This window comes from Rana temporaria, chromosome 10 (assembly GCF_905171775.1).
Source record: "Rana temporaria chromosome 10, aRanTem1.1, whole genome shotgun sequence".
Classification (NCBI taxonomy): Eukaryota; Metazoa; Chordata; class Amphibia; order Anura; family Ranidae; genus Rana; species Rana temporaria.
The window spans coordinates 107,235,544-107,241,543 of record NC_053498.1 but is presented as its reverse complement, the minus strand read 5'-3'; the positions used below and the strand labels follow the sequence as shown (position 1 = coordinate 107,241,543).

Here is a 6,000-nt window from a genome sequence, read left to right as displayed (position 1 = left end):
CTGGCAGGGAAGGGGTTAACATCAGGGTCAATCAAAGGGTTAAATGTGTTTCCTCAGTGTGTTTCTAATGCCTCGTACACATGGCCGGACTTTCAGAGATGAAAAGTCAGACGGAGTCCGGCCGTGTGTGGCCTCCATCTGACTTTTTTTGTCGGAAGTCCGACGGACCATAGATAGAGAACTTGTTCTCTATCTTTCCGCCGGACTTCTGACGGACTCACGGTGGACTTTTGTATGGTCAAAAGTCTGACCTTGTGTATGAGGCATTACGGTGTGAGGGATGGGCTGCCTGGGACAACACACATCTCTGTGTGATCGCCTGTCAGAACGGAGATCTGCCTTGTTTACTATGGCAGATCCCCGTTCTGTCACTACGGGAAACGATCGTGGCCGGCCGGCGGACAATTAAGCCCGCTGGACCCACGAATTGGCTCCCCCGCTGGCCAATGTGCGTGTGCCCACATAAACTTGTGCACGAACCGACATACATCTACGGCGATTCGTGCATCCGAGCCAACCTGCCACAGTATAAGAGCAGCGGCTGGTCGGCAAGAGGTTAAACAGTTTCTTTTGGGGTAAAGGTTTTACATAAAAAAAAAAAAATTATTGTAAGCACCCCTGTCAGTGGTAAATCATTCGTTTCTACCATCTAACTGCTACATCTGCAAGAGAGCTTCCACTATTAACAAACGTATGCCCTGTACACACGATCGGAAATTCCGCCAGCATAAGTCTGATGTGAGATTTTGAACGGAAATTCCGACCATGCGTTTGCTCCATCGGACTTCTGCTGTCGGAATTTCCGCCAGCAAAAGATTGAGAGCCGGTTCTCAAATTTTCTGCATCGGATCCTCCCAGTAGATTAAGTTAGGGTCACCGGGTGACAGTTGAAGTGTACCTGTCAATGTCCCGGTCACCAGATCCCCGATTGGTTCGTTCAAGCCCTCTTGGACAACCTGCCTCCGGGTTCTCCTCAAGCCGACCCCCCACCGAACGGCATTCAGCCTGGGATCTCCTCAGCAGAGTTGGGGACCCAGTAAGACACTAGGCCCCTTTCAGCAACATGGTGCTCTGCGTAGCATGCGAACCCGGCCTGGTAGGCCATATCACCGGGGTCCGTTGGATGCGCACACCCTAAAGGTGGGTGCCGCACCTGGAACCTGCGAAGAACCAAGGAAAATGGCGTCTGCCACAGATATACTCTCCCCCAGCATGCCCCGCGAGGGAAAACTCCTCCAATTGGCTGCTGGGGAAAAGTGGCTCTGCCAGAACCCCTCCAGCGCCAACTGTCGTTCAGGGGTGGGATCGGCACCCCTGGAGCGCAGACGGACCCACAGGACAGTTCAGGAATTTAACAAAACATGAATAGGAGCAAAATAATTCTCCCATTCCCCACTAACTTTAGCGTAGTGCCCATACTGAAAGTAAGGGGGCGCTACACATAGTTACATTGGTGCAAGCTGGAATTCCTGGAATTATTTTTTAACCGATTGCGGACCGCCCACCGTACATTTACTGCGGTAAAGTAGCCCCTCTGTGCAAGATCACGTTCCCTGTACGCCACTGGCAACCCTGCTCCGCTGTGTATATGGGATATAATATGTAGATGGGCACTGATGATCAGGACAATGACTGAGTGACAGTGTGGTGACAGGCTTGCTGGTTATCGGCTCTCCTCTCCTCACACAGACACATAGGGAAAGGAAATTCCAATAACTGGCAAGTCTGTTCACATGTGATCAGCAGTGATTGGACACAGATGATCACATAGTAAAGGGCCGCTGTGATTGGTCCTTTCCCACTATCAGTAATCAGCTGTGTCCAATGGATACAGCGGTCACACAGCGCACCCGATGGCGGTGGGAGGAAGTGCATGGAGAACTAGAGGGCCTTGCTGTAGCCGTTGTTCTGTTATAGCGCAGTCATGAAATAGTTAAATTGTAAAAAAAATACCCCCCATTATATATTGAGCCCCCCACATACACACGTATAAACATCGGGCCCTACACATGACACCATGAAATGTCTGATCACCATTGTACAGGGGCATTGGGATTATTCCTCCCAGCTCAGCTTCACTGATGACCGGTGTAGGGAGTGTCGGAAGGACCAGGGCACTGTCCGCTCTCTATCCTCCGGGCAATCCGGAGCACCACGGGTTAATAACACAACTGCTTAGCGGCGCTACACGTGGTCTACGGTAGATGGGCGGGGCTTGTGAGCTTTTGGGCGGGAGAACAGCTGGATGGGCGGGGCTTCAGCCGGCTATTAGTAGAATCTGGCGTAAGCCTCCTCTATACGGGCAAGTTGGAAGGCGGAGTTTTTTTGGCGGGAGGGCGTGGCTCTGAGGTGACTGGTGTTCTCGCGAGCGTGTCCTAGCTGCACTCCGCCTCCTCGGTCGGCGCCTCGGGGTGAGTGAGCCGCTGCCAGTGAGGGGAGACGGGCGGACTGAGTGGGGAGGAGGAGGGCGGGGAGCTGGCTGGCCTCAGCCCTGGAGCGGTGTCCTTCTGAGACAGGGCCGCCGGTGTAGCCGCTCAGGGCGGCCGCTGCTGTCCGCATAGAGATACGGGGAGGCCCCGGTGAGTAGCCGCTGTGCGGGGGGGATGGAGAGGTGTGCGGGGTCCGTTATGTGTGTGACGGGTGATGACCGCTATCTATGACTCTGTGTATGGGGGAGGGGGGGATGGAGACCACCTGGGGGGACCATACATGATCTGACTGATGTGATGAGACCCCCTGGGGGGACCTCAGACTGGGGGTGCAATGTACACAGGGGGCCTCATGAGGGAGAAACACATGGGCTGACTCTGTGGGGTGGGAGGCGATTATGGAGCTGGGTGACCCCCCCCCCTTTTCAGGGGCTGTAGATGGACATATTGGGGCAGATGGAGCCAGTGATCTCCTGGAAGATCAGGCTGGTTCTATGGGGGAGGGGGCACAGACATGAAGCCTGGTGACTTAAGGGCCCCACAAATGTTCTGGTTGCTTCTCAGGTTTTGGGGTGCAGAGAATTCCTGGGACCTCCATGGTGGTACATCACTTTCCTGGTGCTCAGGTTTGGGGTGCAGAGAATTCCTGGGACCTCCATGGCGGTACATCACTTTCCTGGCTCTCAGGTTTGGGGGTGGAGAATTCCTGGTGACCTCCATGGCAGTAGATGGCTTTCCTGGCTCTCAGGTTTGGGGTGCAGAAAATTCCTGATGACCTCCATGGTGGCACATCACTTTCCTGGCTCTCAGGTTTGGGGGTGGAGAATTCCTGGTGACCTCCATGGCAGTAGATGGCTTTCCTGGCTCTCAGGTTTGGGGTGCAGAAAATTCCTGATGACCTCCATGGTGGCACATCACTTTCCTGGCTCTCAGGTTTGGGGTGCAGAGAATTCCTGGGACCTCCATGGCGGTACATCACTTTCCTGGCTCTCAGGTTTGGGGGTGGAGAATTCCTGGTGACCTCCATGGCAGTAGATGGCTTTCCTGGCTCTCAGGTTTGGGGTGCAGAAAATTCCTGATGACCTCCATGGTGGCACATCACTTTCCTGGCTCTCAGGTTTGGGGTGCAGATCATTCCTGATGACCTCCATGGTGGCACATCACTTTCCTGGCTCTCAGGTTTGGGGTGCAGATCATTCCCGATGACCTCCATGGTGGCACATCACTTTCCTGGCACTCATGTTGTGCAGAGCCTGATCTCATGATGGGGCCATACATGAACATGCCACGTTCCTCATGTGGGGGGGGGGTAGAGGTGATCTTCTGATGGGTTTCCTGTGATCAGACCGCTTTCTCTGGTGGAAGGAGACCTGGAATCTGGTGAGAGGTTACACCTCATCTCATTGGTTCTGAGTGGTGGAGCAGCAAGATTACGTTCTGACCAGAAGGACACTGCTGTGTCAGATGGGTGCCAAGCTACTGCCGTACTTCTGAGGTCAGGCATGCTTTGGCTCGGCAGATGTCTGGTGTCCTCCTGGCCTGAGGTCAGGATCTTGCTAATGCTCTTCTGACATAAATGATGGCTTGTTGCCTCCTGGACAGGTGACTAGAGCGCCTCCAGCTGGCCAGGGTCCTCCCTGCCTGAAGGATACAGGATGATCACCCTGCTACCATTAGGGATAGGTAGGGCATCAGTCTGGTAATTCTTGGGTTGTGATAAACAATGGCATTGGGTTTCCCATCAGGCATTCTACCAATCAATTTCATTCATTTGGGTGGGGGCTTGTTTATACCTGGGGCTTTAGTAGGGTTGCCACCTCATCCCTTTAAACCAGAACACTTATGAATTACACAGGTTGTAAGGCACCAGGTGCGTTTAATTTCTTCTTTAGTCAGCCACAGAATCTGTTTAATTTCAAAGGGGTGAGGTGGCAACCCTAGGCATTAGGCTGCATTGATCGGGGCACGCAGATTAATGGTTTCTATGTACCCTGCTCACCCCATACAGGTGTTGTATATAAATGCAGCATGTTTCCATTGTTGCACATTGCAGCAAAGTTCCTAGAATTCTGCCATTTAAAAAAATAAAGGTGCAATGCATTGTAACATCACGCCAGTGGGCATGTTTTGCACAGTGGCTGAGCCCTGAATGGTGATATGCAGGTCACTACGTCCAAACGTGTTTTTTTTTTTTATGCTTTTGAATGCAAGAAAATGCAAAGCAACCTCAGTATGTGTGAGCTGTGAGTGAAGGGTATCCCTGGATGTAGTTTGTTATAAAAACAATGACTGGTGCCTTACCCCAATGTCTGCATACATAAGCGAATTGGCAGGAGCTACCTTGTGTCCTGCTGGGGTTCTCCTCGCATAAAGCAGTGTAGAAACCTTGGACTCCTTATCATAGATCTGGACCAGTGGCAGAGGTTAGTGTGGATGTCTGGAGCATGGAAACCTTCTTCAGATATATAGGTGCCAGATGAGTGTCCTGGTTCTTGGGTTTGGGGACCATGAGGATTGTGTTTTTTTTTTTCCCCTCTATGATCTTCTGGCAGGGGAAGGGTGACAGCCTAGCTGGACTGTACTGCAGTGACAACCTTTCCAGGAAGCCTATGACAGGTTTGTCTTCTAAAGTGTTTTTTCTTTCCTAGAACAAGGTACTTTGTACAGCATGTGATAGTTAAAGGGGGGATTCTGAAAGAGAACCTCAGTATTCCTGGCTGACAACCCTTGTGTGTTTTGTGCATACAGCTCCCAGAATGCAATCGTACATTTATAAGTCACTTTTTAAGCATTTAAAATACTGACCAGCAACACAATTTCTGTAGTATTTTACTGTGCGCAGTGCATGTGTTCAATGTACCTGTACACAGGGTGGCACGCAGTGCTTTGTGTTTAGAGCAGAAAGCCCTGGTTCACGATGATGTGATTTGACATGCCGAAATGGCAGTGTCCGAATCGCTGCAACGCCGCATTTTGTCCCAGCACCAATTCTAGGCTGCAACTAACGATTATTTTCATAATCGATTAGTTGGCCGATTATTGTTTCGATTAATCGGATAACCCCATTATGTTACTGGCCGATTAATCGATTATGAAAAAGGTAATCCATTAATTTCATAATCGATTAGTTGTCAATTAATCGCTTAGTTTCGGCCCTATTTCCAAATAGCAAGGGAAAAGGGAGTAGCCGCTCCAGGTGGGAACCCAGATGAATATCCTCCGCTGCAGATAACTCAGGTGCAGGCAATGCACTTGGCAAAGCAGGAGCAAAAATTGTCTCTGGACAGCCGCACTCTGAACAAATTGTAGCCTTTATTAGGACAGCACTACAAGTCACAGCAAAATAAAAACCCGGCTGATGATGCGTTTCGCACTGAAACTAGTGCTTGGTCATAGCGGCCCTAAGGCTGCATTCACGCCTGAGCGTAGGTCGTTTCTCCGGTGTTTTGTCACGCGTATTCATGCTTATTTGTGCGTTTGCATACAGCGTCCGACGTTTTTGTACTTCAACGTTTTTATTTTAGCCAATAGGAAAAAGGATCATCTTTTCATCACTTGTTGCTATGTTGGT

General features: G+C 50.9%; 1 protein-coding gene across 4 annotated transcripts in view; it reads left to right on the top strand.

The window, feature by feature from the left end:
- Nucleotides 1-2,287: 2,287 nt before the first annotated feature.
- SPSB1 (splA/ryanodine receptor domain and SOCS box containing 1) overlaps nucleotides 2,288-6,000 on the top strand; it is a 32,110-nt gene continuing 28,397 nt past the window's right edge. For 2 of the 4 annotated variants that reach the window (XM_040325931.1, XM_040325929.1), the window contains exon 1: nucleotides 2,288-2,411. The gene's annotated coding sequence lies outside the window, so the exon portion shown is untranslated. Of the gene's footprint in view, nucleotides 2,412-2,454; nucleotides 2,580-6,000 lie in introns of those variants that run through there. The other 2 variants (XM_040325932.1, XM_040325930.1) reach the window with 1 other exon arrangement.